The sequence below is a fragment of the Triticum aestivum genome, chromosome 2B (assembly GCF_018294505.1).
Source record: "Triticum aestivum cultivar Chinese Spring chromosome 2B, IWGSC CS RefSeq v2.1, whole genome shotgun sequence".
NCBI lineage: Eukaryota > Viridiplantae > Streptophyta > Magnoliopsida > Poales > Poaceae > Triticum > Triticum aestivum.
In genome coordinates, this window is record NC_057798.1 from 634,106,609 (window position 1) to 634,119,936 (window position 13,328).

A 13,328-nucleotide genomic window follows, 5' to 3' on the forward strand; every position below is an offset into this window, starting at 1 on the left:
GGCTCCGGGTGTGGCAAAGAGAACCCTAGGATCGTAATTCGGAGGTAACCGGGATTGGGTCTTCTGGTGTCTCCTCCTCATTACTTCATTGGACGCATTTAAACTCATTGTGAGCTGATAAGCCTCTGACTGCAACCGCTGTGCCCGGGCGTCGAGAGCCGCCCGCTCTGTAGCTAGCCTAGTGTCCTCAGATGCTAAGGCTTCCTTGGCCTGAGCTATCTCCTCACGTACCTGTGCTACCTCCGCGTCATGCTCATCTTTGTTTGCAGGGATGACTGTGGCGGTTAACAGGGTCGTAAGCTTGTCCATGAGGTCTATCAGTATTTGAGCCGGTGGGCGCACAGGGCCTCCTGCCCTGGCTACTCCTAACCCGGAAGTGATCGCGGCCGCGGCTGTAGAGTTTTGTCCGGGTTGAGTCCCAGCCATAAAGACTCCTGCCCAATTTGGCGACTCATAGAGGTCCGGAATACTAAGACCATCGGAACAGCCCCCGAGCGCACCATCTTGAACTTGATACAAAGAATCTGTTGAACTGGTGGACGAATCACCATCAGAGGGGACGACCGTCTCACCACCATCTTTAGGACCTTCAGAAAGCTCTTCTCCGTGGACGCAGCCCACAAAGACACGCTTCATGCCGGGTTGAACTCGGGCGGGTTTCACACGCTGAGCCGTCTCGACGAGGTCGGTGCAGTTGTCCGGCTCAGGCCCCGGCTCACCAATCCGGCCGATGAAGACGTGGATCCCTCCAAAGGGGACCCGGTACCCGTACTGAATTGAGCCGGCGTCGGGGCCCCAGCCTTCATCGTCGATGTAGATCTTGCCGCGACGACTCTTGGTCATCCGGCCCGTTACGTATCCCTTGAGCCCTTCGAAGTTTCCCTTTAAGAAATCAAATCCGCCGTGCGCGCGCCCCATGGTGGGCGCCAACTGCCGTGGAATTGTCACGTCAGATGTCCTCGTGAAAGGACTTAGTTGTGGAGCCATCGCAACTAGGAAGCTTGAAGGGGTTAATCGGGACAAAGGACACGAGAGGTTTTTATACTAGTTCGGCCCCTTACGGTGAAGGTAAGGCCTACGTCTAGTTGGGTTGGTATTGATGTTTCAATGACCAAGGAGCGAGATACGCTATGCCTGGCTCTCGATGAGTTGTTTCTTGCCCTAAGCCGCCAGCGGGTCGTCCCCTTATATACACGGGTCAACGCCCTCCAGCCTACAGAGTCCCGGTCGGCTTATAAACAATGTTCGGCTCGGTGACTAGTTAAGTCTACCTTATGATACAAGTAATATTATAACTGCGGTTTACTACAACGGGCCTTAAGTCGCCGATGGGCTTTAAGCTTCTTATGAACCGTCATCTTCATGCCTTGTCTTGGGCTTCTATCCGGTGAGCCCTCTTTGCGTAACCCGGTCCCTCCTGGGCGGCTTACACAAATAGTTATATCCCCAACACTATGACTATGAGATTATGCAACTCCCGTTTACCGGAGGAACACTTTGTGTGCTACCAAACGTCACAACGTAACTGGGTGATTATAAAGGATCTCTACAGGTGTCTCCGAAGGTACATGTTGGGTTGGCGTATTTCGAGATTAGGATTTGTCACTCCGATTGTCGGAGAGGTATCTCTGGGCCCTCTCGGTAATACACATCACTTAAGCCTTGCAAGCATTGCAACTAATGAGTTAGTTGCGGGATGATGTATTACGGAACGAGTAAAGAGACTTGCCGGTAACGAGATTGAACTAGGTATTGAGATACCGACAATCGAATATCGGGCAAGTAACATACCAATGACAAAGGGAACAACGTATGTTGTTATGCGGTCTGACCGATAAAGATCTTCGTAGAATATGTGGGAGCCAATATGAGCATCCAGGTTCCGCTATTGGTTATTGACCAGAGACGTGTCTCGGTCATGTCTACATTATTCTCGAACCCGTAGGGTCCACACACTTAAGGTTTCGATGACAGTTATATTATGAGTTTATGAGTTTTGATGTACCGAAGGAGTTCGGAGTCCCGGATGAGATCAGGGACATGACGAGGAGTCTCGAAATGGTCGAGTCCCGGATGAGTTTATGAGTATATTGGACGACTATATTCGGACTTCGGAAAGGTTCCGAGTGATTGGATGTTTTTCGGAGTACCGGAGAGTTACGGGAATTCGCCGGGGAGTATATGGGCCTTATTGGGCCATACGGTAATAAAGGAGAGAGGACAAAAGGAAGGAGGCCTGCGCCCCCCCCTCTGGTCCGAATTGGACAAGGCGCACAACCCCCTTTTCCTTATTCCTCTCCCCCTCTTTCCCCTTCTCCTACTCCAACAAGGAAGGAGGGAGTCCTACTCCCACCGGGAGTAGGACTCCCCTTGGCGCGCCCCCTCCTAGGCCGGCCGCCCCCTCCCCCCTTGCTCCTTTATATACGGGGGCAGGGTGGCACCTCTAGGTACAACAACAATTGATCCCTTGGATCTCTTAGCCGTGTGCGGTGCCCCCCTCCACCATAGTCCACCTCGATAATATCATAGCGGTGCTTAGGCGAAGCCCTGCGACGGTAGAACATCAAGATCGTCACCACGCCGTCGTGCTGACGGAACTCTCCCTCGACACTCGGCTGGATCGGAGTTCGAGGGACGTCATCAAGCTGAACGTGTGCTAGAACTCGGAGGTGCCGTAGTTTTGGTGCTTGATCGGTCAGGCCATGAAGACGTACGACTACATCAACCGCGTTGTTCTAACGCTTCCGCTATCGGTCTACAAGGGTACGTGGACAACACTCTCCCCTCTCGTTGCTATGCATCACCATGATCTTGCGTGTGCGTAGGAATTTTTTTTGAAATTACTACGTTACCCAACACTAGTTGACTCGGATCATGTATCACTTAGATGACTAGAGGGATGTCTATCTAAGTGGGAGTACATTAAATAAGCAGATGAACTTAATTATCATGAACATAGTCAAAAGGTCTTTGCAAATTATGTCGTAGCTTACGCTTTAGTTCTACTGTTTAAGATATGTTCCTAGAGAAAATTTTAGTTAAAAGTTGATACTAGCAATTATGCGGACTGGGTCCGTAAACTGAGGATTATCATCATTGCTGCGCAAAAGGCTTATGTCCTTAATGTATCGCTCGGTGTGCTGAACCTCGAGCGTCGTCTGTGAATGTTGCGAACATCTGACATACACATTTTGATGACTACGTGATAGTTCAGTGCGTAATGTTAAACGGTTTAGAATTGAGGCACCGAAGTCATTTTGAAACGTCGCGGAACATATGAGATGTTTCAAGAGCTGAAATTGGGATTTTAGGCTCGTGGCCACGTCAAGAGGTGTGAGACCTCCGACAAGTTTCTTAAGCCTGCAAACTAAGGGAGAAAAGCTCAATCGTTGAGCATGTGCTCAGATTGTCTGAGTACTACAATTGCTTGAATCGAGTGGGAGTTATCTTCCAGATGAGATAGTGATGGTTCTCTAAAGTCACTGCCACCAAGCTACTAAAGCTTCGTGATGAATATAACATATCAAGGATATATATGATGATCTTTGAGCTATTCGCGATGTTTGCACCGCGAAAGTAAAAATCAAGTAGGAGCATCAATTGTTTATGGTTAGTAAAACCATTAGTTTCAAGAAGAACAAGGACAAGAAGGTTCCGCCTGGTGGGCGCGGTCTGCGCTCCGGGCTCTGAGTTCCCATGCATGCATGAGCCGAGGTGGCCGCGCTGCGAGCCACAGACCTCCGTGGTGTTCTGTTTCAGCTCGTCGTTGCTGCATGCCGCCTACAGGGGCCACCGTGTTCTTTGTATGGATCACGAGCATGTTTTTGTGTGTGTGAAGGTTTTTGCTTTCCTGTTTTGTTAATGCCCAATGTCATGCTCCCCTCCATTCTGTTCTGTTAGGTAGCTAGCTAGGTGCTCCCTCTATAAAGAAAGGAACTAACTAAGGGTAAGTTTTTTTGAGAAAACTTCCGTATTCATCTTCAATCATGACAATACAAAAATATTAAAAATAATAAAAATTATATCCAGGTCCAAAGACCACCTAGCGACGACTACAAAGACTGAAGCGAGTTGAAGGTGCGCCGCCGTCATCGTCCCTCCCTCGCCTGAGCAGAGCAAAACTTGTTGTAATAGCCAGTCAGAAAGTCGTCGTGCTAAGGCCCCATAAGACCAGCGCAGCAGAACAACAACTAACACCGATGAAGAGTGGCGTAGATCAGAAGGATCCAACCAGAAGAAACACAAACATAGACGAACTACGACTAGATCTGAGCAAATCCACCAAGGACGGATCCGCCGGAGACACACCTCCACACGCCCACGGACGATACTAGACACACCATCAAAATGGGGGCTAGGCGGGGAGAACCTTATTCCATCTTCAGGGAACCGTCGTCGTCTCGTCTTCCTGAGCAGGACACAAATCCTAACAGAACTTGAAGAAACGTCTAAAAACAAAGCCCTCACGTTAGCAAGGGCCGAAATCTACCACGCCGCCGTGGCCCTAAGGCCATCGAAGACGAGGCAGACCGTTGACGACACCGGCATAAGGCAGAGGAACCCTAAGCTTTTCTTGGGGAGGAGGCATTTATAAGTTGACTGGAAATTAAATTTGGACCAGTCTATCTATTTCTAGCCGCTCGATGCGAAGTGAGCAGCCATATTTGTTTTCTTCAACCTCATGCCTCATCTACTATTCATCTTCTTCCATGAAACCTGAAACCTCCGCACATACCGCCGTCCTCCGCCACCCGCGGCCACCGCGTGCTCCCGCACCAGCCCGGCTGCCCCAACCTCCCCTCAACCGCTACCCACCGCCGTGCTTCCTCCGACCACGGCCATCCCTATAACCCTAACAGACCTCCAACTCCGACGCCGGCGAACCTGCACCCCCGCCACCCATAAGATTAACGAGGCTGCTCCCTCCCCCCTCCCCCCCCCCCCACACACACACACCCGCTGCACCCCTAAGATAGACGAGGATGGTACTCGGTCACGGCTGTTGCCCCCCTAAGATTGACGAGTCGAACAATACTCGCATTTAAGCAATAATCCGCGTACGTTATCACGTACTCTTTCTGTCCCATAATATAAAATGTTAAAAAACGTCTTATATTGTGGGATGGTGTAACTCTCTCCATCCCATAATATAAGATGTTGCAAAAACGTTTTATATTGTGGGATGGAGGAGTACATCTTTGGCAACACGAGATAACCGGTTTGTTTTGAGAGGCAGCTGGCGAGCCATCCATCTTCTCTTTTTCTTGCCGCCTTCTGGGCACGGCATGGTATAAAGCCAGCGGATCGTCAAACACGGCGGGACGATCCTCTTGAATGACATGGTGAAAATTTACTTCCATCACACCAGTGTGGGAGATTTGAGACCAACATATACGAAGCCGTAACCCCTACTCGGCGCCAGTTGTCGATGAGTGAACGACGATATGGAAGATCTCTGAGACAAATTTGAGTTGTTCGACTATGGGTTAAAACACTATGCAATCACATCAAGGATTAAGACTTTGTTTATCCATGTTCGAACCACCGAGAAGGTGTGACACTCTTAAGTCCTGCATGATATTCTTGATGTGGTTGTGCGTGAGTGTTCTCTCTTACATGATCTGAAAAGAAAAAAAAACATCCCCTATGGCCTTGGTTCCTCCCTGATATATCCTGGGGGAGACCACATCGGCATCTACCTCTTCCTAACAAATAAGGGGCTGTTTGGTTCTAGACCTAACCATGCCACACTTCGCCATACAATTTTGCCACACTTGTCTAAGGTTAGTTCTTCAAAATGAGAGCCACAAGTTGGCAAGCCTAAGGGAATCTTGCCACACTTTTTGAGTGTATGAGATGTGGGACCCTAGTGTGGCTTGCCTAAGGTGTGGCTTAAACCAAACACCCATCTAAGTTGGTCAAACTTGCCTAACCTTAGGTGTGGCAATCTTAGGCAAACTTAGTCTCAAACCAAACAGCGACTTCAGCAAGCCACATGTTACTTCTGCCATCCGAAACAAGCAATGATATGGAGATTGTGTGACCAATCAAGGGCGTGACTGCATCTAAAAGAGCATGAGTTTCTTTCCCTTGAAGTAACCGTATTTCGGCGGCACGCGGCCAGATTCGGGATCAAAGACCTCATCATCATCATCATCAGATTTATCTTCATCCACATAGTCAGGATTGCGCCAGCGAGGCATGGGCACAGGCCACCTGCAGTTCAATTCAATGAAATAATTTGTCCAAAACTTAACCCCAGCTTAATATGCATCAGAATACCAACATGTTTAACTTAGTTTTGTCATCTTCATCCATTTTCCAAAAAGGCGCTCCAGAGGGGTGCCTATCATTGCCAACTTCACCAAGTTCACTGGCAAACATACCAATAATAAGATTATGCTCGAGCCAGCTGCTTGAATTATTCAGAAAAGAACTTATGTGATATGCACTTGAATACCTTTTTGTCTCAAACGATACTAGAATTTTGTAAATGTCCACCAATAACAGGAAAGGGGTTCCTATTCTCTTATCATAGAAATTCATGCCAATAACATCCCCATCAAGAGTAACAAGAGGGCCTCCGATCCCAGCCTGGCAAGTTGACATGAACAGGTATGATTTCTATTCCAAATAGACGCAACTATACTTCCTTTCTTCAGAAATACAAGGCGTATTTTGTCTTGTCCAAATTCAAGCTTTGACCATTGATAAATCCAATAATATCTAGGTTTTGTCAAAATAAATGTATACCAAAGTACTTTGTCATGCCCATGTTAACTGCAAGCAAAATAATGTCGGGGGAATTTACAGTCAAAGCTAGCTTTTGGACAGTCAAATTACACCTTGTAAAAAAATAAGAGTACTTACTATCACCATGAAAAATTAGGGAATAAAAAATACAGGATTACCTTAGTGATTTTACACGTTGAAGTTGTGAGAAAATCACAATCGAGTGTGCCTGTCCAGGAAACAAGCTCCCCAGTAGTAGCCATTAGCGCACCTGATTTGAAGCAACGCCCTACAGCTGCTACTTCAAAATCCTTTTTCCAATGAAGTAGAGTATTAGATGGACGAAGAGCACGATAATCCTTGACACTGACTAGAGCAACGTTGTAATGTAGACTATAATGCTGTAACGTCCCTTCTCTGCATTGGCTGTTAAGCAACACTTCAATCTGCAAACAATACAGTGATGAGACTTAAGCAACACCTCAAAAGAAAGCAGTCACAGAACAAGGAGCACCAACCCTCAAGTTCTCAACAATCTTGTTCTCATCACCAGAATTTCTAACCAAGCTTGCTGATGTCAAAATTATCGTAGATCCATTCCATTCAATAAAAAAAACCCGTGCATGCAAAATACCTCTTTTCTCCTGCGTACCATGGTTCTGGCTATTAGCTAGTTGTAATCACAACAGAGATGAAATAGTAAATGGCACAAATTCTGTAAAATCACCATTAAATGAAGCCAGTGCGACAACATTGCGATTTATGTTAGAAGCACTTTTACTAAATTTTCTCCAGACACCTTCACCATGTATGTCGCCAAAAGTCTCTTCAAAAGTATCAACTAAAATCATGCCAGCTGGAGAAATATACATTGTAGAATAGTTGCTAGTGGTACATGGTTGCTGTAAAAGGTCAGAAAATTTAGAAGCGTGACACACCTCCTAACATGGAGGATGGTAACTTAGGGTAACCCATGGAGTCTAGATCTAACTGCTCCTGGTTGAGTAAATCTCCATGTACTGCTGCAACAAGATCAAGTTGTCAGCACTAACATATACTAATACTATATATGAAAAATAAATTCACATAAGTTCTCCACATGATTAGCATGTAACAATAGTTAAATCATGATAACAACCTGAGCAACAGCTAACGTTAGAAGCATGGATGAACATACCCAAGAATGTAGCGTACATAATACTAACGGATAAGATCTAGCAATATAAGAGTACAAGTGAGAAGGCTAGACTAGCTGATATACAATAATACAAATGGAAACACTAGATTTGCAGCTTCTAAATAACTGCCATTACAAACTGCAACAATTTGCATAATACCACAATGTTGAGCAGTCTCTAGGAGTGCCTGTGTGCTCACCTTCTGGATGGCTGTTAGATTTCACACATGTGGGTCTTCCTGCAAACCTGCCGAACATAAAAATGACTAGTTGATTACTAACTAAAATGTAAAATGGACCAAACCAGTGAGTGCATTAATATGCAAAATGGTGCCAAAACCTACATGGGTAGAATCATAGGCAAGGAATAAGATAGATAGGGGACCCCAAGTCGTATGAAAAATGACATGATCATAATGCACATTCCAATAAAACATAAAGTTTTCAACATTGGCACAAGAAATATGACTAATCTTAGTACAAGACAATTGTGAATCTGTGATACATCATATATGCCAAAGGTTGGCATATATTTTGGTTGAGCTGGCCAAGAAACAAGTTAATATTAAAAGTAAACATTGTGAACTGCAAAGCGTGAGGGGCGATGAACTTGCATAGGACCCCCCCGCTAGGTTTCCCTCCCCGCGCCGCCACCCGCGAGGCGGCCGGCGAGGGCCCCCAGATCCGCTCGCCGCGCGCCTCCCCTCCTCCTCCCTCCTCCCTCGCCGCCGCCAGGGGGCGCGGCAGGGCGAAGCCCGACCGGCGTCGGCGGCGGCGGGGCCTGGTCTTCCCCCGGCGCGACCGGGCGGCACGGGCCGCTCCTTCGAGTGCGGGCGCGGTGCAGACGCGGGGCACCGCGGCGTGGCGGTGCGCGCCTCCTAGCGGGCGTGGCGCAGCGTGGCCGGCTGCGCGGTGGTGTGCGCCTCGCCGTGGCGGCCGTCCCGTCCGGCAGGCGGCACGGGCTGCGGGCGGCGTGGGCGGCGGCTGGGGTCCGGCTTCGGGCCCTCTGCGGCTGCGTTGGTTCCCCTCCGTCACGGGCGTGCGGTGGTGGTGCGGCTCGGCCGGTGGCGGTCGGCGACCTGGTGGTGGTGGCCGACGGCGCGCGTGGTGGTGGTGCTTCCTCTTGGCAGCTTTCTGTGAGGGGAGGCAGGGGAGCGGCTTGGACAGGGGCGGCGGCGTCGACGGTGTGCCGGCTGCAGCGCGAAGGCGGGAACTTTACGGGCCTCGGAGATCCCGGCCGGGCCTGTGCAGCCACGGGCCTGGTATGTTCCTGCTATTGCGTCCGGTCAGCTACCGTCGAGACGGTGGAGGTTGGGCCCTCCCACGTGACGACGGTGCTGCTGCCCTAGTCCCGGCTCCTCTCCTTCTTTGTGCGGACCATGCTTCACGGTGCCGTGGTGAGACGGCGTGAGAAGCTTCATGTCCGGGTTGGCGCAGTGTGAGGGTCTGTTTGGTGGCGAGCTCTGGAGTGCCTGAGGTGGTGGTTGGGATCGGGAGAAATCTCTGTTGGCTTGGCCGACACTGACGCGGTGGCGCTTGTGGGTACCGCCTGACCTTCCTGAAGGGCGTCGGGGCTACCCTTCCTCTCTCCTCACAGCGTACCGGGGGAAACCCTTGGCAGCAGCGTCGTCATCATCGCGTTCCTTCTTGGAGGTGCTGATTGGTACCGACGCTTCGGATGATCGGAGCATGGTGGGCGATCTCCGGTGGGTGCAGCGGCCTCGAGGCTTCTTCGTTTTTTTGTCGATCCGCCATTGTTGGCATTAGTTTCTTTTCTATTTTCTCTTTCTTTCCTTTTGGGCGTGACTGTGCTGCTTCCGCCCCAGCACCTATCGTTGGATGTTCGGTTGGTTGCTTTGTATACAAAGCGGGGGGAAACCCTTTTTCGGCAACTGCAAAGCGTAGATGCCAAATAGGCTAAGGAACAACAGCGAATGATCTAGACTATTGCATGCATATGTTGTCTAGCACGCAAAAAGGCTTACCTTATTATCTCTTTTATGAGAAGAGCTAACGTGGAATACAGCCGGTGAACACAAGGACATACATCGATAGACATACCTGTAAACCTTCGAAGTTTTTGATCGTGCAAGACCAGTCTTCTTTTGCTGAGATATCCAGTAATGCTCCAGATGCTTGAGAATTGTGCCCCATGGTAGGAAAACGGCTCTTCTAGTAGTCAGAAAAAGGTTCATGCCAACAACCTTCCCATCAACAGAAAGAAGTGGCCCACCTTCCCAAGTCTAATAACACAACAAAGGTGACAGGTAAGAAGGGTTAAATTTGAACAAAATGAAGTTGTATAGAACAACAGTTAAATAAAAAAATAAAAAATCATTCTTATTGCCCCCATGCATAAATAAAATGCGCATATCGTCATGCAAGTGTACCTCTGAGATTTTACAATCAAGATCTTCATCGTCCTCAGATACCCTTGAATCACCATCCAATTCCACATTCTTGGCCATTATTTCACCAGAGACACCACGCCCTATAACTACTAATAGCTCACCATGGGGCAGAATTTCTAGTGCAGGTTGGAAAGATCCAACCTGAACATTTTCAAGGAACGCATGCACATCGACAACAGCAAAGTTGCGATCTAAATCAAATTCAGCCATCCCCCCCATATAAACTTCATTGCCTTCATGGCGCACTTCAATCTAGAAAAAAGTAAGGCAAGAAATAAGCACACAATTATCAGAAGTAAGCAAATCAGTAAAGGATGATTGTTAGCGCTAACCTTCAAGTCATCATGGTCTTTATTCGTACCATTGAGAGCTCTAACCAAACTTGCAGAAGTCAGAAACCTTGTATGGTAGCGCCCCTGGCGTTCCATAGCTATGCCTGAGCATGAAAATAAGACTGTCTCCTACAGAAGATCGCAATTTAAATCATTTATATCTGGTTGTGTTTCAATATATTTTGTTGGAAAACCGAGAATAGTAAGCACATATAATCACCATTGCACAAAGTAATAGAGGCGACACTTCTAGACAAATATGATATTAGCCCATCACTAAGCCTGGACCGAACACTTTGATCACAGTCCCCAAGGAAGCGACCTAGTTGAAGGAAATAAAACATTAAGGCAACTGTGAATAATCAATTAAAGCTCTGAAAATGTGTGTGTGTGTGTGTGGGGGGGGGGGGGGGCATAGCAGAAAAGAGGAAGATCTACCATACCTGAGACCAATGATTCATTCTTGGAAGCTTTTCTACTCTTAGGAAAGCTTCTAGTGAGATGATCACCGCCTCTCTTAGCTTTCCGCATCTTTTTCAAGACTGGAGCAGAACTTTCTTTTAGAAAGTAAAACAATAGGGCAAAATGTGGGGTCATAAGTGGTGAAGCAACAATATAAAACGACAACCGAGAAACTAATCAGGAACGCTAATAATGGCCTTATGTTAGGGTTGCTTGAGACACCAACAATGATAATTTTTTGGTTGGGGGCCCCAAAGAAGCTGGCCGAATAGCATCATTTCTTAGCTCAATTACCAGCTATCAACTATAGCATGGAGTGCTGACATGAAAAGGTGTTTGCATTGTTACACCTGATGTCCAACTGTATTTTGCTCCCCCAAAACATACATGTAGGGTTTACCACAATCACAACTGAAGAAAGGAGCTCACTTATACCCCATCTTTTTTGGCACAGGTTGTAGTGCACTGGGATTAAGGTAGTCAGACCTAGGCCTTAAATTACATTGGACAAGATGTAACATGTTCTCTTCTACTACTTAGCCTAGACCAGCCAAAACACCATAGAAGCCGTATATGCAGCCACACAAATGATATGCTTCCTCATTTTAAAGATTTCCTCTTGTCCGTCTAGAAGAGACAATGCAAACATGTAGGGAGGGTTTGTAACAGAAAAAGGCTGGTGGGGGGCAATGGAGCCGATTACATACGTCCATCTAATTGGAAACTTTACTTCAGCGGGTCAACTTCTTGATTAGGTGTGTACAATTTTGGTGTTCAAGTATACAATCTTTGTTTAAACCCCACTTAAAGGATCTAGTATGACTTCTAATCAACAAGCAGCGCTACCAGAGTGACAACAGCACATTGAATATCCTTGTGTGGTTTCAGATTAGTTCCATAGTGTTCTTTTTTTTTTGAATTATCAAGAGCTTGTTTCTTTTTTGAAAATTACCAAGAGCTTGTTTCTATTTTTGAAATTACCAAGAGCTTGTTCCAATGCAGCATATTAACAGCTATGTTCCTACCGGTGCGTTCATTGAACTCGGCCATAAGGCTAGCATAACCTCTGTTGTTCAAGCAACCATTTGGCCTGTTACTTGCAATCACTTGTTGTTCAAGCGACCATTTGGCCTGTTACTTGCAAGTTGCAATCCCTTGTTGCACACAAAATCTAATTGAAAATCTTGGCTGCATGGGCATATCCCGTTTTGCACTAGGTTTCCTGAGACTCTCTACAGTCTCCATCTATACAGACAGCATAGAACATTATATTTTATCTAATAGATTTTGTGCAAACTTTCCAATATTTTTTTGAATTTCATAAACGCGTCAAAAAAAATCGTAATCCATCCAGCCGCAGGAAGACGGAAACTTGAATCAAAGTAGCTAATCCATTGCACAACTCAATTTCCCTTTCAAATTCTTCTATTTCCTCCACAAAAATCGTGCAGATCTAAAGACAATACAAGAAAGCAAGTTACCTTCCTTTTGGGCAGCACAAGAGGCTGGCCAGCGTCAGCTTGGGTGCCTTGGCTGCTCGTCTCGCGGGCTTCGGTTCAACGGCAGGATCTTGTACAGCCGGCGGACGTACGGGGCGGGTCAGGCGCCGTGAAGCTGGGTCGGCTCGTGGAAGGAAGGACGAGCTTCCACAGGCGACGAGGAGGGGCGGATTTTCAATGGCGGCGAGGTGGCTCGAGCTCCGGCGGCGGCGAAACCCTTTTGTTTGATTTTTTTTAGGCAATTTGTTTGATTTTTTTTTTGAGAATCTCACAAAGCTTTATTACTGAATCATAATGTTCATAGGTACAAAAAGAAGATCGCCGGGTTGTCCTAGCCAAGTGTGTCGGCCAAACCCTAAAGATAACGCATGCTTTGCGAGATTATGGGCCTCCGTATTGGAGGTCCTATACTCATGAGTAAACGAACATGAAATAAAGGTAGTTGCTCTAGTCTTGATTTCCTTGACAATGGCTCCAAATTCTGCTGAGCTTTCCTGTCTGATTGCATCTACCACCACCTTGCAATCGGAGGCAACAAGTAAATGGTTGATATAGAGATCTTCTGAAAGTGCTAATGCCTCCCGAACAGCTAGTGCTTCTAGCACTTGGGGGTTGTGCAGTCCTCTGAAAACGAGAGCTGACGCTCCCATGAACAAGCCTCTCTCATCCCTGCAAACCACACCAACTGCGCCAAACGTACCTGGGCGTGACACGG

At 47.4% G+C, this 13,328-nt stretch overlaps 1 pseudogene; it reads right to left on the reverse strand.

Annotated features, from left to right (window-relative positions):
- Positions 1-6,065: 6,065 nt before the first annotated feature.
- LOC123039340 (uncharacterized) lies at positions 6,066-11,183 on the reverse strand (annotated as a pseudogene).
- Between the last annotated feature and the right edge of the window lie 2,145 nt (positions 11,184-13,328).